The sequence below is a fragment of the Chiloscyllium plagiosum genome, chromosome 3 (genome assembly GCF_004010195.1).
Source record: "Chiloscyllium plagiosum isolate BGI_BamShark_2017 chromosome 3, ASM401019v2, whole genome shotgun sequence".
Classification (NCBI taxonomy): Eukaryota; Metazoa; Chordata; class Chondrichthyes; order Orectolobiformes; family Hemiscylliidae; genus Chiloscyllium; species Chiloscyllium plagiosum.
In genome coordinates this window covers 54,668,966-54,692,889 of record NC_057712.1, presented here as the reverse complement: position 1 = coordinate 54,692,889, position 23,924 = coordinate 54,668,966, and positions in this window count along the sequence as shown.

Below are 23,924 nucleotides of genomic sequence, written 5' to 3'. Positions count from 1 at the left end.
AGGTTACTACATTCATAGCCTCTGACCTTCTCGTGTAGCCACAGTACTTATATGACAAGTTAAATTTCATTTTTGGTCAATGGTTTACTAGTATATTTGTTGTAGGGATCAGCGACGGTAATGCCTTTGAATGTCTTTCAAGGCAGCCTCCAAGATACAAAACAACGCAGAATCACCTAACAGAAATTGATAACAAAGTTCAGTATCCATAAGGATGGCCTCAACCGTGATATTGGGTTTATGTTGTGCCACATGTAACCCCACCATACTGTTCAGTGTAAAATCTTCCTTCCTTCCTGTTCTGTTTTGACACTATGACATTTGCAACTTTTAGAATAGAATCCCTACAATGTCAAAGCAGGACATTTGGCTTATCAAGTCCACACTGATACTGCCCCCCCTCTTCCCCCCCCTCCCCCACCCCCAAAGAGCCTCCCACCCAAACCCACCCTCCTGCCCTATCCCTGTAATCCCCTGCATTTCCCATGGCTAGCCCAGCTATCTTACACATCCCTGGACTCTATGGGTAATTTAGCATGGCCAATCTACCTAACCTGCACATCTTTGGACTGTGGGAGGAAGCCCAAATAATCAACTCCTCCACCTCCTGATTCTGCCTGGCTTGCTGTGTTCTTCCAGCTTCCTGCTTGTCTACTTTGGATTCCAGCATCTGCGGTTTTTTTGTCTCTAACTTAGTTTGGTTTGTCTCTAGCGCCATCTTATTTTCTATTTTCTTGTGATAATTTCTCTGCCTTAATTAATCAGATCATAGCCTATCCCTTCACTTGCTATTCAGCTGTTGCCACTTTACTCACATCATTTGACACATTTGATCACCTGCAAAGACTTGTTATTCAGCCTGTCGATACGCCATTCATACTATTTTTACTTATCTTTTGACACTTTTAATTACCAGCCATTATCTCTCTGCATATAAATTTTATATCTGTATGCTTACCTCTACTTGTGTTGATGAAGGAGCAGTGCTCCAAAAGTTTGTGATTTCTAATAAACCTGTTGGACTATAACCTGGTGTTATGTGACTTCTGACTTTGTCCACCCCAGTCCAACACCTTCACATCATGACTTTGAAAGTTAAGCAGCAAGGGTTAGATTCTCTCTTGTTGGATATAGTCATTACTTGGCATTTGTGTGATGTAAAGGTTACTTTGATATCTGCCAGCCTGAAATCTGATGTTGTTCAGGTCTTGTTGCATTTGGACATGGGTTTTTTTCTATACCTGAAGAGTCATAATGGCGCTGAACATTGTGGAATTAAACATCCCAATATTTGGCCTTATGATGGAGGGAAAGTCATTGCTGAAGTGCTAAAGATGCAATTAAATTGAATTATCCTTTCCAGATTCTGGCCAATACAGCAATTCAGAGCTTCAGGTGTCAAGAGCTGGGTGGTTGCAGTCTATGTATCTGTTGTGGCCAGCTTTCAGGGCAATAACACATGACGGGTCTTCAGCCTTCAGGCTCAGATGATTGCATTAGTGGAACATGGCAGGTGAAAGCATGAGATCTCCAGCCAGAATCATATCCTAATTGCTGTAATTTGGGAGCCCACCTCAGCCCCATGATTTTACAATACGGCATCAGGAGCATACTGACTGCCATCTTACTATTCCACAGTATATTGTTAGACACTGCATTTTATAATTTGTCAGAAAGGTGTGATTAGATACCTCTGCGTTGCTTACATCTCAAAAGAGTTGAGTAATTGTGTGATGACTGTGCTTTTTTGTCTGATTCAAAGTACACTTACATTAAATATTCATGTTCTTTGCAATTACTTTGTACATTGTCTTAATTGCATGATGGTTCACTTTTGTTTTCTGTTTGCAGTTATTGACAGAGGTTTGTGTTAATTCATTTTTATTCTGTGTTAAAATTCAATTTGCACTCGTCCAGTTCTTTTTTAGGTTCTCAATATCCTGGTTATAATATTCCCCCCACCACCACACTAGTGCCATACAGCAGTAGTACTTATATTCCCCAGCACCCACATGTGTGTGCATGTGGGTGCAAGACAGAGTGAAAACACCAAGCGAAAATAACTTTATTAATATTTCATCACCTGGAAAGACACCCATGCAGTCAATGAACCAGAGTGAGCAATGCCTCTGTGAAAAAAAGTGAAGGGGAGGGTAGGGACTAAATCAAAATAGAATTGGAGGGGGAAATACAGCACTCCACTCCCCACAGTGCCCACCTCTCCCTAAAGGTATCAAGAATATTGGTGGATACCCAAGCCAGAACATAACCACGGAAGAAGAGCAAGCAGTCAGCCATAATGACCCCCTCCATGGCCCACTGCCTGGACCTGTTAATGGCCAATCTGGCCAGATCCAGAAGCTGGGCAAAAGTGAGGACAGCAGATGCTGGAGATCAGAGTCTAGGTTAAAGTGGCGCTGGAAAAGCACAGCAGGTCAGGCAACATCTGAGGAGCAGGAGAATCGACGTTTCGGGCAACATCAGGAATGAAGGCAGGGAGCCTCTGGGGTGGAGAGATAAATGGGAGGGGGATGGGGCTGGGGAGAGGGTAGCCAAGAGTACAATAGGTGGATGGAGGTGGGGATGAAGGTGATAGGTCAGAGAGGAGGGTGGAGAGGTGGGAAGGAAGATTGGCAGGTAGGACAGGTCATGAGGATGGTGCTGAGCTGGAAGGTTGAAACTGGGGTCAGGTGGAGGGAGGGGAAATGAGGAAACTGGTGAAGTCCACATTGATCCCCTGGGATTGAAGTGTTCCAAGGCGGAAGATAAGGCGTTCTTCCTCCAGGCATCGGGTGGTGAGGGAGTGGTGGTGGAGGAGACCCAGGACCTGTGTGTCCTCGGCTGAGTGGAATGGGGGAGTTCTGGGCCATGGTGCAGTGGGGTTGATTTGTGCGTGCTTCCTGGAGATGTTCCCTAAAGCTCTCTGCGAGAAAGCGTCCAATCTCCCCAATATAAAGAAGACCACATCAGGAGCAACGGATACAACAAATGACATTGATGGATGTGGAAGGCTCTTTTGGGGCCTTGGATGGAGGTAAGGTGGGAGGTGTGGACGCAGATTTTGCAATTCTTGCAGTGACAGGGCAAGATGCCAAAAGGGGAGGGGTGTTGTTGGGGGGCGTGGACCTGACCAGGTAGTCACAGAGGGCGGCACGGTGGCACAGTGGTTAGCACTGCTGCCTCGCTGCGCCAGAGACCCGGGTTCAATTCCCGCCTCAGGCGACAAGGGCCTGTTTCCACATTGTAATGTAATCTAATCTAATCTAATCGGAACGATCTTTGCAGAAAGTGGGAAGGGGTGGGGTCCATTTGGAAGTGACAGAAATGTTGACAGATGATGCGGTTTATGCGGAGGTTGGTAGAGTGGAAGGTGAGGACCAGGGGGTTCTGTCCTTGTTGCGGTTAGAGGGGTGAGGTTCGATGGGGGAGGTGCGGGATGTGAATGAGATGCATTAGAGGGCATCTTTAACCACGTGGGAAGGGAAATTGCAGTCCTTAAAGAAGGAGGCCATCTGGTGTGTTCTGTGATGGAACCAGTCCTCCTGGGAGCAGATATGTGGAGGTGGAGGAATTGGGAATAATGGATAGCATTTTTGCAGGAGGTAGGGTGGGAAGAGGTGTAATCCAGGTAGCTGTGGGAGTCGGTGGGTTTTGTAAAAATGTCAGTGTCAAATCGGTCATCATTGATGGAGATGGAGAGGTCCATGAAGGGGAGGGAGGTGTCAGAGATGGTCCAGGTGAATTTAAGGTCAAGGTGGAACGTGTTGGTGAAGTTGATGAACTGTTCAAGATGGCGCCGATGCAGTCATCAATGTAGCGGAAGAAGAGGTTGGGAGTGGTGCCAGTGTAACTATGGAAGATGGACTGTTCTACGTAGCCGATAAATAGACAGGCAAAGCTGGGGCCCATGCGAATGCCCGTGGCTACCCCTTTCGTTTGGAGGAAGTGGGAGCATTTGAAGGAGAAATTGTTATGGGTGAGGACCAGTTCAGCCAAACGAATGAGAGTGTTCGTGAAAGGGTACCATTGGGTACGTCGGGAGAGGAAGAAACGGAGGGCTTGGAGGCCCTGGTCATGGAGGATTGAGGTGTAGAGGGATTGGATGTCCATGGTGAAGATGAGGCATTGGGGCCAGGGAAACAGAAGTCTTAGAGGAGGTGGAGGGCGTGGGTGGTGTCTCGAACGTATGTGGGGTGTTCCTGGACCGGGGGGATAGGACAGTATCGAGGTAGATGGAGATAAGTTCGGTGGAGCAGGAGCAGGCTGAGACAATGGGTCGGCCAGGACCAAGGAGCAGACCCATGAGGAGACCCTTTCACCTGCCCACTCTTCTCTGCACCAGGTGCCCAAAGACCAGGAGCATGGGACTGAAGTGTAACCAAAAGCAGAGGAGAAGGTTCTTCAGTTAACTAAAAAGGGAGTGCAAATACCCACACCCAACATACACATGGTCCACGGACTCCACAACATCACAAAACAAACAGTTGGGCTGGGAACTAATTCAATTCTATGGAGAATGTTTAATTTAGTACAATGAAAATGGACACAATTATGAGATGCCAATACCTATTGATCAGGCACAGTTGCTCAAGGTAAATGGAAATCATTACTAGAAGACACCAGGATAGCCATCTCAATATGCAAAATAGAACCCAGAGGCAAAGTCTTGCGCTACACAAACTATTTCATATTTGCAAACAATGTATAATAACTTGGTTTTGAATCATTAAAACTAGTCTTTTTTTTTGCCCATTTCCTTACTCAAGTTTGAACTGCACAACTTTAGGTCTATGGAGAAAGCCTTATATTAGATCGCACAGAAAGTACAGCATAAGAATAGGAACTTTAGCCCACAATTTCTGTGCCAGTCATGATGCCATTCCAAACTAATCCCATCTACCTGCACATGGTCTATATCCTTCTATTCGCTGTCTGTTCATCTGTCTGTCTAAATGCCTCTGAAATATCACTCTCGTCTCTGCTTCTAACACCTCTTGACTCGCAGATCTCCTTTAAACTTACCCCTCTCACCTTAAGTCCACACCCACTAGAATGTGACATTTCCACCCTGGGAAAAAGGCTCCAATGTATCCATGCCTGTTATAATTTTATAAACTTCCATCAGGTTACTCCTCTGTCTCCAATGCTCTAGTGAAAACAATCCAAGTTTGTCCAATGTTTTCTTATAGTTAATACATTCCAATCCAGAAAACATCCCATTAAATCTCTTTTGCACCTTCTCCAAAGCCTCCATATCCTTCCGAGAGTGTGGTGACCAGAACTGCATACAATGTTACAAACGTGGCCTAACTGAAGTTGTACATAGCCATTACATGACTTGCCAACTTTTGTACTCAGTGCCATGACTAATGAAGGCAAGCATGCCATATGCTTTCTTTACCACCTTACCCACCTGTGTGGACTTGCATCCCAAGATCCCTCTGAATCCCTAAGTTCTACCTGACATTTTTCCACCCAATTTTCCAACAGATCTATATCCTTTGACAACCTTCCTCACTATCTACAATTCCTCCAATTTTCATGCAAGTCCATAGCTCCCTCAAAGTGGTAAGGGGATACAAGGGGATATGATGGTAAAGGATGTGTCCAAATGCTTGCCTTCATCAGTAGGGGCATTGAGTATAAAAGCTGGTAAGTCAGCTTTTATAAAAATTTAGTTAGGCCATATTTCGAGTATTATAAGGGGTACTGGTTGCCATACTATAGGAAGGATGTTGAGTGTTTGGAGAAGTTGCAAAAGAAATTTAGCAGGATGTTGCCTGGATTTATTCACAGTCAGGAGAACTTGAACAGACTTGGATTATTTTTGCCAGAGCTTTAGAGGCTAAGGGGAATTCTGATAAAAGTATATAAAATTATGAGAGACATAGATAAGGTGGATAGTTGAAGTATTTTTCCCAGGGTGGAACCGTCAAATTCACAGGGGCATAGGTTTAAGGTGAGAGGGGAAAGGCTTGAAGAAGGTGCACGAGGAAAGTCTTTTTACATAGAGGGTGCTAGGTGCCTGGAACGCACAGCCAGGGGAGGTGGTAGATACAGTATGATAGCAATGTTTAAGTGGTATTTAGACAGATAGATAAACAGTCTGGGAATAGAGGGATTTACACCATGTGCAGACAGATGGGATTAGTTTAGAATGGCATCATGGTCAGCACAAATATGGTGGGTCAAAGGTGCTGTACTGTTCTATATATGCAAACAGCAGAGGGCCCAGCACTGATCTTTGTGGAACATCATTAATCACAGACTTCCAGTCAGAAAAACACCCCCCACAACTTCCCTCTGTCTTCTATGACCAGGCCAACTCATATTCAACTTGCCAACTCACCATGGATTCCAGTGACTTAATCTTCTGAGGGATCTTGTTCATGCTTTAGTTAAGTCAAAGTAAATAACATACACTGCTTTCCCCTCATCAATCATTTTTGTCACTTGCTCAAAAAAAACTCATCAAATTGTGAGACAAGACCTCCCCCTCACAAAGCCATGCTGACTATCCCTAATACATCCATTCTTTTCCAAATGCAGGTAAATCCTCTCCCTAAAAAATTTCTCCAATAATTTCCTGGTATCCTTGTTGCCCTTCTTTAAGCAAAGGAACAACATTGGCTATTCTCCAGCTTTCCAGGACCTCAGCTGTAGTTAAAAAGGACACAAAGATCAATGTCAAGGCCCGAGCAATCTCCTCCCTTGCCTTTCTCAGTAATCTGGGATAGTTCCCATCAGGCCCCGGGGTCTTAGCTACCTTAATGTGAATTTTGATCTGAGTCTATGATACAGTTGCAAGGAGAATGCTCTGGATTTTGAAATTTATTATCAAGTTGAAAGTTTATTTATTTTGTACCTCAGTATATATGTAAGTTTTTTTGTTCTGTCCTTGTTGTATTAAAGTTGAATATATTCTTTGCCCTATAAATCATTGAAGTAATAATCTCTCAAGGAACAATCCACACAAATTGTTCAGATATGTTCACTCAGGTGATTGAAGTGACATAGCCATGTGGTAGTTTAATATTGCTTCCAGGTCAGTGCCTTCAGCACAATATGGATGCTATCAATTACCCTCTGAACCTTTGGAAACCAGCAAGCTCTCACTCTGGATACATCTATCATCTGGTGAGTACAGATTATTTTAGATTTCTGGCTGATATGACACAGATCCTGCATGGTTGATTGGAAGGAACTAAAATAGTAAAAGTTTAGGTCTCCAGTCAACTTCACTTGGGGATGAGCAATAAATGCCGGCCTAACCTCCTATATCTGCTGAATTAATTTTTTTTAAAAGTGCTTGAAGTCATCTTGCAGACTGCTGCATGGTGGATCAGTGGTTGGCACTGCTGCCTTGCAGAACCAGGGATCTGGATTTGATTCCAGTCTTGGGTGACTATGTGGAATTTCCACATTTTCCCAGTGTCTGCGTGGGTTTTCTTTGGGTGCTATGGCTTCCTCACACAGTCCAAAGATGTGCAGGTTACATGGGTTAGCCATTAGCCACAGGAAATACAAGGGTACAGGGATAGAGTAGGAAGTGAAATCTGGGTAGGACACTCTTCGGAGGGTCGGTGTAGACTTAATGGGCTGAATGGCCTGCTTCCACACTGTAGGGATTCTATGATTCTAGATAGCAAATAATCTTGCTCCCAAAATGCAGACTCCTGATGCAAAGATTCTTCAAAAGATGTTGGAATGACTAACACAATCTGGATACTCTGGGTAAAGATCTTGTGGGGCAAGAAATACTATGAAATAGATAACTGCTTCATTTCCATGGGCTCTAGCCTCCACTGCTGCTCCTCTGCCTTGTTAAATATAATGCTAAACACAGATGTGCCTATTGGGAGAGCCACTCTGAATGTGTTATCATAAAATCTTTGTAAGACTGAGAGCACTGTGGTGATGTATACTATTGGTGTCAGTAAGAAAATGTCAGAAAGAAATGAGAGAAAACTTACACGCAACCTCTAGCAATGCAACAAAATAATTTTAGGGTATTTTGACATTAAATGCTAAATTTATTTGTATGATTTAATAGGCTGTGTGTATAAAGCATGAAATGCACTTCAGCATGTTTAGTAGAACTGATTATCAGAGAATTTTGAAAACAAAAATTGCTGGAGATCACAACAGGTCAGGCAGCAAGCATGGAGAGCAAGCTAACGTTTCGAGTCGAGATGACTCTTCATCAGAGCTAATGTGAATAGTTGGGTGGGGTGGGGAAGCGGGGGAGCATAGCAGGGCCGAGGGAGAAAGGATATTGATAGTTCAGAATAAGTGATCGGAATGTGAGAATGGCATTAACAATGGTGTATCTAACTGCCAGACTGGAAAGAACAGATGGTGTAGGGGGACAAGGGAGAGGACATGGTGACAGAGAATGTAACAAGCAAAGTTAAATGAAAATGAGTTCACAATTTGAAGGTATTGAACTCACTATTGAGCCCAGAAGGTTGTGAAGTGTCTAGTTTGAAGCTGAGATGTTGTTCCTCCAGTTTGTGCTGTGATTCACTGGAGCACTCTAATGTGCTGAGAACATATACATGGGCATGCAAGCAAGATGCTGTGTTAAAATGACTGGCTATGGGAAGATCAGGGTCATGCTTGTGTATGTATCGGAGGTGTTCTGCAAAGCAGTTATCCAGTCTGTGTTTAATTTTTCCAATATAGAGTAGGCTAAATTGGGTATAGTGAATACAATACACAAGATGGGAGGAGATACAGATGAGTTGCTGCTTTACCTTCTTTTAGATTTGCTTATTACATTCTTTATCACTATGTCCTCTCTCCCCTCCCTCCACCGCAGTGAGACAGTCTGTTCTTTCCAGTCTGGCAGTTAGACACACTCTTGTTCTACCATTCTCACAGTCTGATCACTTAATCTGAACTATCAACAGCCTTTCTCCTGCAGCACTCCAAACCCCTCTCCCCACTATTATAAATACTGCCCCCTCCACACTTCACTTCAGCTCTGATGAAGGGTCATCTAGACTCAAAATGTTAGCTTGCTCTCTCTCTCCATGGATGCTGCCTGATCTGTTGTACTCTCCAGTATTTTTTGCTTAATGTGGCAATGGCAGAGTACTAATGTAGGTACTCAGCCCAGGAGCCCATTGCTTATCTACTCCATTCATCTTTATTATTTTGTTTTTTGTTATGTTTTTAAGGTTTTCAGTTAGTATTTATAGAATAGGTAACTTCAAATTCATCTTACCTTCATTTTCAAAGCTTCAGCTGTGAGCTTCTCCTGAGTGGCGGTCATTCTTGGCGCGTTGGTCTTGGTTTGCAGAGCAGTCTCTGTTGGAACACTTGTCCCAGTTTGTGATCTTGATGGTAGTCCATCTCAAATCTTAATCTTCAGTGAGTGCTTCCAGCTTGGTGTTCCAACATCTTGATGTTTCGTTTTATCCATGGGTGTTGGTCCAGCATTTATTTTTAAAGTGGTGTTTTTGGCAATTGTTTTTCTTCAGAGACTTTCAACCCAATTGTTTGGAAACCCGGCGTTTCAGTTTTCATCCTGTTGTGTCATTCTTGCCGTGGATTGGCTTTCTTCGAGACAGGGAGCCTTTAAATGGACTCTAATGAATTTTATCTTATATTTACTTAATTTTGTTTCTTATGATTTTACCATGATTTCTGTCATAAGCGCCACAGTGGGCTGACTTAAAACACTTTTCAGAGTATTTTTATTGTAAAAATATATATGACAATAAATTCTAAATTATAAAAAAAATCTAAATGGCAGTTTACAGTCCTTTAGATCTAGATACTGGTGGTGTAGAAAGTGAGAACCAGTGTTTGTGGGAGGGAAGAGAAGTGGTGTCATGCCCAAACTTCATGGAGATGGGGGCACAGAGGGATAAAATGAAGACCTTTGCTGAGCACACACTGTTCAGCTTCAGACAGTGGAAGGTCAAAAGAGATAGTAAATACCCAACAAGAGGTGGGAGAAGGAAAAGAGATGGAGACAAAGGGAAGAGAAGAGGAAGAAGGTTCCAGATGGGCATGCATACCTCTGAGTTAGTCATAGAGTCATAGAGATGTACAGCATGGAAGCAGACCCTTCGGTTCAACCCGTCCATGCCGACCAGATATCCCAACCCAATCTAGTCCCACCTGCCAGCACCCAGCCCATATCCCTCCAAACCCTTCCTATTCATATACCCATCCAAATGCCTCTTAAGTGTTGCAATTGTACCAGTCTCCACTACATCCTCTGGCAGCTCATTCCATACACGTACCACCCTCTGCGTGAAAAAGTTGCCCCTTAGGTCTCTTAAATCTTTTCCCTCTCACCCTAAACCTATGCCCTCTAGTTCTGGGCTACCCAATCCCAGGGAAAAGACTTTGTCTATTTATCCTATCCATGCTCCTCATAATTTTGAGAACCTCTACAAGGTCACCCCTCAGCCTCAGACGCTCCAGGGAAATCAGCCCCAGCCTGTTCAGCCTCTCCCTGTAGCTCAAATCCTCCAACCCTAAAGGAAAGAATACCAAACACCTTCTTCACTATCCTATCTACCTGCAACTTCACTTTCAAGGAGCTATGAACCTTCACTCCAAGGTCTCTTTGTTCAGCAACACTCCCTAGGACCTTACCATTAAGTGTATAAGTCCTGCTAAGATTTGCTTTCCCAAAATGTAGCCCCTCGCATTTATCCGAATTAAAACTCCATCTGCCACTACTCCACCCATTGGACCATCTGGTCCAGATCCTGTTGTAATCTGAGGTAACTCTCTACGCTGTCCAACTTGTGTTCATTAATATCTTAAAGGACAAGAATATGTTTCTTGTGAACATCGAATGAGCTGGAGAATAGAATGGAATGGGACACCATACCATAAGGCATGCTGATAGGGGAGGGGTGAGAGAGAGCGAAAGTGCGAGAGAGAGAGAGAGAGCATGACTGTGCATATGGCAGCATAAGGTGTGCTTATGTCCTTCTAAAAGGTTAGTTTTATGCTGTAGCTATGTCAAAAGGTATGAGGAAATTCCAGGCCATTTCAGATCCTCTTTCTATTTATATTTTGTAAAACTTTTTAAAAGAACATTCTATTGTTAATAGGTCATATTAGTGACTCTCTCATTATAAAGTTCTGTGCATTTTCATTGCAAATTATAAACAATCAACAGTAAATCAACATGTAATAACATTAATTACATAATTCATGCTGCTTTATAATAGTCAATAATTATGTCATCATTTGATAAAATAAGAATGATTTATCACCTGTTTTAGGCTTGCCTTTCGTATGGACTTTGTGTTACAAAAAATAGTTATCTCTTACAGTGAAAATCCTGTGATGTGAAAGCATTGAATTATCCCATAAGCATAAAAAGTATGCTTTGAATTAAATATGAATTGGATTATTTAAAATTAGACATTAAATGCACTTTTCATTGTCTTGCTTAGAAACTAAACAAGAATGGTAGGACAGGTGTACATTACATCTTTCACATGGCACTCCATCTAGCGATCCAACTGAGAACTGATTAGTCCCAAGCATGGGAAGTGAGTTTGAATGCCAGATTTAAGCTAACAGGCTGTTATCTATTTTTATTTCCTCTTGAAAGGTTGCATTTTCAGTACACTGACAGTGAAATCCATTAAGCTGTATAATTTAAAAGATTATTGTTTTCAACATAAAATCATTTTCTTTGCAGCCCTATTCTACTCAGGATAGGGTTGGTTAAAAAGTATCTTTGGGGTGAAATTTTTAAGCCAGATTGTACATTTCCCTGTGTCCCGAAATGTCCATAGTCTTTCTCGACACAATGTTCTTTACAGATATTGTAGTAAGTATGTTTTGACTTTCTGCTAAATAGCAGCAAGTTGAAAACTGGATAATGATGGCAATCAAAGTTTAGCTGAATATTTGGCATGTTACACTTTAGTACTTAAATATAAATTAATCAAATTTTCTTACAATGATGTTTCCAGTGTTTGCTGTGCAAAGGTGAGTGGAGACAGAATGAAACATTAACATTTTCCCCATCTTGAATACATAACAGTTTAAGGCATCCAGGAGGTATGGCATAGGTCAGAGCTTGTGTCACACAACCCCAACAATCTATGTGCAAAGCAGCCCTTCCAGTATCAAGGGATCATTCTTGCTTTCTATTCATTTCAGTTTTAATTGTAATTGTAATTCACAAATCTGAAGACAGTTTTGTCTTATTGATCTGTAGCTACAAGAAAATAAGTAGGGAGATGCTGAACTATTTTTTCTCAGCACTTGTCACAGACATTCAGACCATCTGTGTCTATTGGTTTGAACCCAGATCCTTGTGGTGAAATGGCAATGTTCTAACACATCATATCAACAATGCCTACTTCTATGCCATCTTAAGCAGATTGATTCTTGAGATCAGTCAACCCTTTTATTATGTTGTTTCCTTTTATTAAGTATTTTTCCTCTGAAATTTCTTCAGGTATTGAGCTTTCCTAACAATATTAATGAATAATTGGATGTCAGAAGACATGAAAAAAATTCTCAGATTTATAGAACACCATATTCCCCTTTTCTGTGGTTAAAGATCTGGTCTCTACTCCTTGCTCCTAAGATTTCAAACTTTATCATAGGGAATCTTAAATGTGTGAGTTCATTCAATTACAGGAGCAGAAACCAGTAAAACCCAGTCACCTAAAACAAAGCCTCCAGGCCCTCCCTTACAATCACAGACATTTTCTTACTTTATTCAAATGTTTTTGCCTTCTTAGTACAGTGTAGTTTGGGATCAGGACAATATTGGCTGACTCAGTCTTCTCTACCATCTTTGTTATGATGTGGCCCTATATTTTTAATCCTAACACCTTTTATTTTTTTCCATATCTTTTAATAGTCTTATTTTTCAAATGAATATATTTATGGCTTTTAAACATTTTAATTAACTTTGCATGTAATAATTTCGGCAATTGTTTCATATTCTGATATGCTTCATGGACAAAGCTTTTCTGGAATCTCCTCTAAACCGCTTCTTGCTATCTCGGATGATGTCCTTTTCTTATAAATTTCTACAAGATGGTAAGTAAACATCTATGGACCCAATCACATTCATTCATTAGTTCCATACCTCACAAGAATATAATCTAAATATATAACTTTGCCCTAATCCAGGCGTCATCCGATGTGGGTGTCACGAGGGGTTGAATTTTCTCTTCCTTTGAATGGCTCAGGCACTGGGAAGAAAATTAGGAAAATCAAGTGAAAGTGAAGAAATTGGAATCTCACTACTGAGAAAAAGTCCTACTTTTCCACTTCAGCTTTAAGTGGCGACTTGAAAATCTCACTATTGAATAGCAACTATCTTATTTCCATGCATTTGATTCTTCTATGAGCAAGGTAGTAAAGTATTTTACAAAAGAAGCAAATATGAGATGAGAAAGAACTTCTTCACACAGCAAGTGGTGTGTAACATCTAGGACAGTTCCTAGATTGCATCATCTGAAATGGTGGCTTTAAATATGGCAATGGCACGCAATCCAGAAGGTCACAACAGTGGTGAGCCCTTACAACTCTCCTGTTGTGTGATACCACGGGAGGTACATAATTAATTAGGTGAAGAGCAGAAGGTTATGTGAGAGAAGTTGCTCTGGGCCATTATGGACTGGACACCATGAACCTCATTTAGCAAAACACTTTCACAGCAATGGGAAGATTCCATCCTAGGTTTTCTTCAAGATTGGTATCCTACCCATAGTTTAAGCCCAAAACTGAAGATCACCTGTGGTTAGCACTGCTGCCTCACAGCGCCAGAGACCCGGGTTTAATCCCGCCTCAGGCGACTGACTGTGTGGAGTTTGCACGTTCTCCCCGTGTCTGCGTGGGTTTCCTCCGGGTGCTCCGGTTTCCTCCCACAGTCCAAAGATTTGCAGGGTCAGGTGAATTGGCCATACTAAATTGCCCATTGTGTTAGGTAAGGGGTAAATGTAGGGGTATGGGTGGGTTTCGCTTCGGCGGGTCGGTGTGGACTTGTTGGGCCGAAGGGCCTGTTTCCACACTGTAATCTAATCTAAACCTTTGAAATAAGAACTTTTATATTGTAAAGCTCTTGTAATGAAACTTGGTATCCTACTCGCCTTTCTTTGTAATTCTGCACAGGTAGCTCTTCTATAATGGGATGGTTGCATTCTTCTGCAACCCCAAGTTATAGAAAATTGCACTTTAGACACAGTGCTGCAAGTGTTGGCAAAGTAATCACATTACAGCCAACACACATTTTAAAAGTTCGAGCTTTAGAAACATCGTCCCCAAGTCGGCAATCATGTTACAGTGAATTCACATTAACTGAAATGCGCTTAAAAGCAGAACAGCCTGAAGTAACGTTTTACACTTGGTGAAGTTAGATACCTTAAAATCTTTAGCATTTAATTCATGTTCTCATCATCCATCCATATATTTGAACAGTACTCACATACAAGCTTTGTTTCTTGTAACCACTTATCTTTTTAAGCCCTTGTGCAATTTTCTGCTCCTTCCTTGCAAAATGCCCTCTCGTTCATGTTAAATGGAAACGGATATGCCGTTTCCTTTTCTTATCTTGTGATAATTAGTTTACAGCTGAAAACTGAGATCCCTACACTGACCGGGTGCTAAGATTTGCTTTTATTCAGTATGATAGTGTTCATGTCATTCAAATTCCCTTCGAAGCACTTCCCAATTAAAACCATGAAACTACTTCAAATTCCATCCACTTGCACCAAATTCCTTGTGAAAATTCAGCTCTACAAAACCATTGATGACCCTTTCAATTACTCTAGAAATCCTTTAGGCTAATTTGACACGCCTTACCTTTTACAATACTATGGTGACTCTTTGTAATCTGGTTACAATATTCCAAGTATTCACTTATTCTGTTACTGATAATGGATTCTAGCAATCTTTCCACCACTGGAATTGGTTGCATGTTGTTAAATTGTCCTTGCTTCCTTTTCTGAATGTATTGTTGTCCAGTCCTTCAACATTGTTTCCAAATCCTACAAACTTTGAAAGGTTGGAATTGATATATCGCGTTTTGTTTGTTAATGTCTTTTAAATTAGAAATTATCCAGATGTGTAGAATTGTTCAACTTCAACTTTATTTTGTAGTTACAATTTTTCTTTACAATTTTAACCTTTGTAAATTAGTCCTTTTCATTAATTTATACCAATATCTTGAGCAATGGATCAGAATACTGAATATTGCAGATCAGAAAGTTGGAGCAACTCGAAATATCTGGCAGCATCAATGGAGAGAGAAGCAGAGTTAAGATTTCAAATCCAACTTGACATCTTCAGAACCAAAGTGAAAAAAAGTATGTGTTTTCTGCTTTGCATAAAATAGTGAGAAGCAAGTGGAACAGAAGAAAGGTTCGGGAAGGTTTAGAGGATGAGGGAGGTTAGAAATCAAAAGGTGCCAAGAAACAAAAGGGAGAGAGTAGTTTTGCTATAGAGAAAATACAAAGCATAGAATCCATCGCAGGCAGTGTAGATAGCAGAATATAAGCTGGATCCATTGAAAACAAAATCATATTACCTCTGGTTATATTTTCTTTCTCTCTTATGAAAGTTTTAAATTGCTAAGAAAACCTGTCATGCCATCATCCTTTACATTGTTATTATTTTAAGGTTTATAAAACGTTTCCTTTAAGGAACTATATCTAAGAACTGAGGTACACCATTATGAGCATAACATTTAGGCTTTTGTAGCATTGTCCAGCAGTCAAAAGAAATACCAATGACACTGAGAATAATCTCTGGAATCTACAAAAACTATATTGTTAGTTTGTAAAATGGAACAATACAACATTCTTTCAAAGTTAAAATCACACAACACAAGGTTGTAGTTTATTTGGAAGCACTAGCTTTTGGAGTGCTGCTCTTTCATCAGGTAATTCACTTGCTGCTCCTTCATCAGGAAGCTAGTTCTTCCAAATAAACCTGTTGGACTATAACCTGGTATTGTGTGATTTCAAAGTTTGTACACCCCAGTCCAACACTGGCACCTCCAAATCATAACATTCTTTCAGATGATATAGCTTAGATTAAAAACCACAGAGTAAAATCAAAATCAAATGGTGTCAGACATCTTACATCTCCCTAAAATGAAGTTAATATGTAAAAACTCAATTGATCATTGCTAAAATAGCATTGTTTAACCATTCTTTTACTGTAGGCAGCAGATCAGGAAGATATGATTGCCACACTATACAAAGTACAGAACATCCATCAGCCACAGAGGTCCAGCATTCCCCAGCAATGGAAATGCATCAACAAAAGCAGCTACATGGTGGTTCAGTGGTTAGCACTGTTGCCTCACAGTGCCAGGGACCCGGGTTTGATTTCAGCCTCGGGTGACTGTCTGTGTGGAGTTTGCACATTCTCCCCTCAGGACGCTCCAGTTTCCTTCCACAATCCAAAGATTTGCAGGTTAGATGAATTGACCATGCTAAATTGCCCACAGTGTTCAGGGATGTGTAGGTTAGGTGCATTTGGGATAAATGCAGAGTAATGGAGAATGGATGGGTGGGGTACTCTTCGGAGAGTCAGTGGAGACCTGTTTGGCCGAAGGGCCTGTTTCCACACTGTAGGGATTCTATTAAAATAATACCAAATCAACTGCACTTGTCATAGGAGTAAGCACATCATTTTAAGAATGAGCAGAAGGTACTCCCTGGAGAAGGAACATTATGTTAAGAATGGCTGTTTGGTATCTACTCAATCATAATGTGTACACTTTCCGTTCACAAATTAAAGACTATGTATGCACTGCATGGGCAGAGACTGATGAAAGTGGAACTGACTGGAATTTGACTACCTGTCATTTCATCTCGATTTTATAACTCACATGTCTGTAATTAATTCTGGTTAAAATAATTTTGTTTGGTTTTTTGAAGAGAAGTTTAGTTGCAGCATTATATTTGTCTTTGGACTGGAATACTTTCAATGCCTTCACTCAGAGATTGCCTTGTATATATCTGTGCTGAATTTGCTCAATCTCATTGATTTCTTTGCTGGTTTTCATTGGTGCCTTAGACTTTCCATTTAATTTTGGATATTATGGAGAATATTGTGTTAAATGTTCATCCTTTATCAAGTGATTGAATTCTTCATTCATAAATTCATGGTTTTTATCACTCATTAATGTACATTTATCACTCATCTGTAATGACTCCAGTTTACTTTCAAGATTCTATAGTCTCACTTGTAGTCATTGATGCAGTTGGTTAAACTCCCACTAGTCAGAATAGTAGTCAATGATGATATAGTAATCAGTCCCTGTAAGTATGAAGATGTCTATTCCAATCTTCATCCATAGTCTATCTTGAATGTCATGCATCATAAAGCAGTTCTTAGCTTGTATTCATTAGTAGCTGGCTGATGTGGATCTTAAATTTAGTGCTCGTATTTGGCCCATAGAGGATATATAAAGCCTTCTTCAGACTCAACTCAATTCCTTGATGGATTTCATTGGTGTGCTTTAGCATCTATTTTCTCAGGATAAAGACTCTATTTCTTTTGTACAAGATGTCATCTTGGGCTATCACTGTATGCCCAAGATGACATCTGCATGCCCAATGCTCTGTTATAGCAACTAATTTATCCTTGACCTTTTCATGCCATCCTTTCAGCAGTACTACATGTAGATCAATTAGAGAATTGCAGCTTGTAATATAGACTAGGTAAGAAAGGTAATTAACATTCATCAGATGTGGGAATCACTTGCTGAGTCTACATTTATTGCTCATCCCTAGTTGCCCTTGAGAAGGTAGTGATGAGCTTCCTTCTTGAAATCATGTAGTCCATTTGGATATCCTTCCCATAACGCAATTAGGGAGGGATATCCAAGACAGTTCTAGTGACACTGAACAAACAACAAAATATTTTCAAGTCAGGATTATTTTCAATGGCTTAGAGTACAGGTGATGGTATTCCCATGTATCTGCTGCCCTTATCCTTCTGTTGTAGTGTACATGGGTTTGGGAAGTGCTATTTAAGGAGCCTTGGTGATTTTCTCTAGTACATCTTGTAGATAATAAACTCTCCTGCTACTGAGCAGTAGTGGTGATGGGACTGAATGTTTGTGAAATGTGGTGCCAAACAAGTGACTGCTTTGTCTTGAATGGTGTCAAGCTTCTTGAGAATTGTTGGAGCTGCACGTATCCAGAAAAGTGGAAGTATTCCATCACACTCCTAAATTGTGCCTTGTGAGGTGGTGAGAATTTGAGGAGTAAGGAGATGAGTTATCCACTGTATGATTCCTAGCATCTGGCCTGCAATTGGAGTCATAGCATGGAAACAGACCCTTCAGCCCAACTAGTCCAGCCAATCATAAACTAAACTAGCCACACTTGCATGTCCTTGGCACATATCACTCCAAACATTTCTATTTCATGTACTGATCCAAATGTCTCTTAAACGTTGTAACTGTACCCATTTCCACCACTTCCTCTGGACGTTCATTCCACACACAAACCACTCTCTGTGTAAAAGATTTGCCCCTCATTTCTTTTTAGATCTTTCTCCTCTTACCTTAAAAATAAACCCCTAGTTTTGATATCCCCCCACTCCAGGGAAAAGTCACCTGACATTCACCTTATCTAGAAACAAAAAAACTGCAGATGCTGGAATTCAAGGTAGACAAGCAGGAGTCTGGGAAAACACAATAAGCCAAGCAGCATCAGGAGGTGGAGAAGTTGACATTTCAGCTGTAGGCAGCCCAGGAGAAAGATGAGGTGTTGTTCCTCCAAATTGTGGTTTGAATCATTGTAGCAATATAGGAGGCTAAGGATAGTCATGTTGGAAAGGGAGTGGAAAGGGGAATTAAAATGGGCAGTGACTGGAAGGTCCTGTCAGGCCCTGTGGGCCTGGCTGAGATGATCAGCGAAACGTTACCTTAGTTTACATTTGGTCTCAATGTAGAGAAGACTACATTGGGAGCACCAGATACAGTAAACTAGGTTGGAGGAGAGATAGGTGAACCTCAGACTCACCTGGAAGGACTGTGTTGGGGTGGTGGATGGATGTGAGGGGGTGGTGTACCAGCAGGGTTTTCATCTTTTCCGATTGTGGGGGAAGGTACCTGGGGTTTGGGGAAGATTGGGGGGTGGGGGGGGGGAGCGGTGGTGAGCCTGGAGGACGCAACATTGAGTTCTCTAATTTCAAATAACCTCCCTTCCCATCCCCAACTCCCCTCCCAGCAACGCCCCCTACCTTCCATTCCTCTCAGGAACCTACTGGATTCATTCCTGGTCATCAACCTCACCACCCTGTGGCCCAACAATTCAACTCCCCCTCCTACTCTGCTGAGGACATGCAGGTCCTGGGCCTCCTCCATCGCCGCTCCCTCACCACCTGACGTCTGGAGGAAGAACGCCTCATCTTCCGCCTCGGAACACTTCAACCCCATGGCATTAATGTGGATTTCACCAGTTTCCTCATTTCCCCTTCCCCCATCTCACCCCAGCTCCAACCTTCCAGCTCAGCATCTCCCTCATGACCTGTCCTACCTGCCTATCTTCCTTTCCACCTATCCACTCCACCCTCCTCTCTGACCTATCACCTCCATCCCCACCCCTATTCACCTATTGTACTCTATGCTACTTTCTCCCCAACCCCACCTCTCTCTCATTTATCTCTCCACTCTGCAGGCACCCTGCCTTTATTCCTGATGAAGGGCCTTTGCTCAAAATGTCAATTTTCCTGCTCCTCGGATGCTGCCTGACCTGCTGTGCTTTCCCAGCACCATTCTAATCTAGACTTTGATTTCCAGCATCTGCAGTCCTTGTTTTTACCTACTGGATTCATTCCTCCCATTGACCAAACAGATTATACTCTCTATCTCTCTTCACCTATCCCCACCTCATCACCTGCACCCCCCCCACCCCCTTTATCTGCAGCTCCACTTACACCCACCCCAGTCCTGAAGAAGGGCTACACCTGACACATTGATTTCTCCACCTCCTGATGTTACCTGGCTTACTATGTTCTCCCAGCCTCCTGCTTATTCACCTTATTTATCATGGACCAGGCCAGACCCCCTTAAAATATATTAGGAAAGTAGCTTAGACACTAACATTTTCTTATTTCACAGGTACTGTGTTCCAGATGTAATTCGATTGATCAAACTACTTGAAGTCAAGCCAAACAATTTATTCAAATACTATACTTAAAATACAACAAAAGAAACTTATAATAATTTAACTCTATTGAACAACTTTAACAGAATAACAGATTCAGTAACTATTGCTGATTAACTGTTCCAATATAGTAACATTCTCTTTGGCAAAAAGACAAAGTCAGAAAATGTTATCCTACATACAATCCAGCAATAAAAAGACAGAAAAAATATCAAGCGAAAACTTAGACAGATGAGCAGTCAGGTGACATTTACTGCAGCTTCCAACTCTGTTGAGATTTCTACAGCAACTACTTAAAGCTGAACCTAAAAAATAACGAGAAATGCTGGCCCATGAGAGCTGGCCACACCTATCCTACTTCTATAGTTCCAACTTAAAAAAAAACCAAAGGCATCACAAGCTGCTTACATTACCATGTACTGCTCTTCACCTCTCATTTAATCTCTCTTAAAATAAACCAGGACAAAATACACCTCTTAAAGCCACTGCATTGTCACAGCTCTCTTTATGATGTTATAAACCTCTATAAGGTCATTCCTCAACTTTCTACATACCAGTGAAAATAGACCCAGCCTATGTAGCCTCTCTTTACCCAGTAACAACCTGGTAGATCTCTTCTGAACCCTCGCCAGTTTAATAATAAACTTCCTATAACAGGGTGACCAGAACAGGACATAATACTCCAGAAGAGGCCTCACCAACATTTTGCAACAATCTGAATGTAATGTCCCAACTCAAAGGTCCTTATTTATATCAACATTTATACTTATAAGTCTGGTCAGTTCAGTTTCTGGTCAGTGGTTAACCCCCCAGGATGTTGTTAGTGGGGGATTCAGTAATGATCATGCTATTGAATGTCAAGGGCTGATGATTTGATTCTGTCTTTTTGGAGGTGGTCATTGCTGCGTACTTGTGCAGTACAAATGTTACTTGCCATTTTTCAGCCCAAGACCTGTCCGGGTCTTGCTGCATTTGGTCATGGTCTGCTTCATGAATGGTATTGAACATTGTGCAATTATCAACGAATATCCCACTTCTGAGCTTATGACGGAGGGAATGTCATTAATGAAGTAGCTGAAGCTGGTTTGGTGGAGGGCACTACCCTGAGGAACTACCGTAAGATGCCCTGGAGCTGAGATGACTAATGTCTAACAATCACAACCATCTTCCTTTTTGCCTGTTATTGCTCCAAACAGCAGAGCTTCCCCCTCCTCCCTCCACCCCAGTTCCTGAAAGGGCCCTGAGGGGCAATGTTTTTACACAGACAGTGTTGCATATATGAAATGGACTGCCAAAGGAAGTGATAGATGCAGGTATAGTCACAACATTTAAAAGGTATTTGGATAGGTACATGATTAGGAACAGTTTAAAGGAACATGGGCCAAACGAAGGGAAATTGGACTAGTTTACTTTAGGAAATCTGGTTGTTACAGACAAGTTGGACTGAAGCAGTTCCGAAACTCTAAGTACGGCTTGATGTAAAGGGCAGTCACTCTCACCTCACTTCTAGAATTCAGCTCTTATGTTCATGTTTTAAAACAAGGCTAAGGTCAGGAACTGAGTGGCACAAGCAGAACCCAAATTAATTTACAGTGCGCAGGTTATTGCTGAGCAATAGCTGCTTGATAACACTGTTGATGACAACTTTCATCACTTTACTGATGTTCGAGAGTAGATTGATTGAAGCAGTCATTTGGATTTGATCTACATTTTTTGTACAGGAATACTTGTGCAACTTTCCACATTGTCAGTAAGGTAGTTGCTAATATTGTAGCTATACTGAAGCTGTGGCTTGTCTGGGGATATCCAAGTTCTGGAGCACACAATACAGTTGCAAATATGTTATCAAAGATTTTGCAGTATCCTATGCTCCAGCTGTTTCTTGATATCACATGGAGTAAATAGAATTGGCTTAAGCCTGGCATCTGAAATGCTGGAACAGTCTGGAGGAGGTTGAGGTGGATCAACCACTCCCCACTTCTGGCTGATGATTGAGGATGATGTTGATCTTTTGCACTGATGTGCTGGGATACTGCATTGTTGAGGATGAGAATGTGGAATCTCCTCCTCCAGTTAGTTGCTTAATTGTCCACCATTCACAACAATGAGATAGGACAATTCAAAACCCATTCATTGTGGAATTGCTTAGTTCCATCTATCACTTGCTGTTTATGCTGTTTGGCCCAAATACAGGCCTGTTTATTTTTGTATATACACCAGGTTGATACCTTATGTTTAAGTAAGCCTGTTGCAGAGTTGACCTCTGGCTTGATGGTAATAGTAGTGTACGGGATATGTTGGACTATGAGGTGGCAAATCATGTGGGAGTATGAAACTGTTGCTGTTGATGGTCCACAGGGCCTATTCCACTAAGCATGGTAATAGTGCCATACAACACAAAGGAAAGTATTCTCAGTGTGAAGATAGGACTTTATCTCCTCAAGGGCTGCTTTGTGATCATTCTCATTGACACTATCATGGACAGATGCATGTGCAAGAGGCAGATTGGTGAGGATGAGATCAAACCTATTTTTCCTTCTTGTTGGATCCCTCACTACCTGTCACAGACCTAGTCTAGCTTCTATATATTTAACTCAACTGGTAGAACTGCAGGGCCACTCATGGAGGTGGATATAAATGTTTCCTACTCAGAATACATTCTTTGCCCTGTTGGTGTTGCATCCAAATGATGTTCAAGATGGAGAATTGATTCATCAGCTGAGAGAGGACGGTACATAGTAATCGGTGGAAGGGATTCCCTTGCCCCAGAAAATCCAGCACCATGAATCTTCATTGGTCTGATGTCAATGTTGAGGACTCCCAGGACAACTCCCTCCTAACTGAATACCATTGTGCCACCAACAATAAAAACAGAAATTACTAGAAAAAACTTGGCAGGCCTAGCAATATCTTTGGAGAGAAATCAGAGTTAACATTTTGGGTTGAGTGACCCTTGAGTTATCAGGAATGGTTACTTGACCCAAAATGTTAACACTGATTTCTTTCCACAGATGCTGCCAGGCCTTCTGAGCTTTTCTTGCAATTTCTATTTTTATTGTTTCTAATTTACTGTTTCTGCATTTCTTTCAGTTTTTAACCATTGTACCACCACCTCTGCTGGGTTTGTCCTGCTAGTGGAAAAGGACATATCCAGGGATGGTGATGGTCTTGTCTGGGACATAAAAAGGTCTGATACCACAAGTACAACTATGTCAGGCTGTTGTTTACTTAGTCTGTGGGATATTTTGGCAATAGAGCCCAAATGTTATTAAGGAGGACTTTTCAGGATCAACAGGGCTGAGTTTGCAGTGTCAGTTCCAGTGCTTTAGTCAATGCCATGTAGTCCATTTCAGTTTCAGTTATTCTTGGAGACTTTTTAGATATTGATGAAATTTCTGCCATTTCTGAAGGCAGTGAAGTGTCATTACAATGGGTCTAGAGGCTTGTGTAGACAAGATCAGGTAAGGACAGCAGGTTTTCTTCCCTAATGGATGTGAGTAAGTCAAATTTTTGTTTATGAGAATTGACAATGGTTTCATTGTCATTATTAGACATTTAATTCTATTTTTTTTTTAAATTAAGTGCAAGTTTCACCATTTGCCAAGGTGAGCTTCAAACCTGGATCCCTAGAACATTGCACTCATATTCAGATTATTAACCTACTAACAATGTCACTATGATCATTGTTACACTGTGTGTCATTGATATTTTCAGGCCATCTTATGTCTTTACTTCCTGCAGTACTTGGAGAGTTGTATTTTGTGTAGTTTGCTTGATTTACGCAAGATG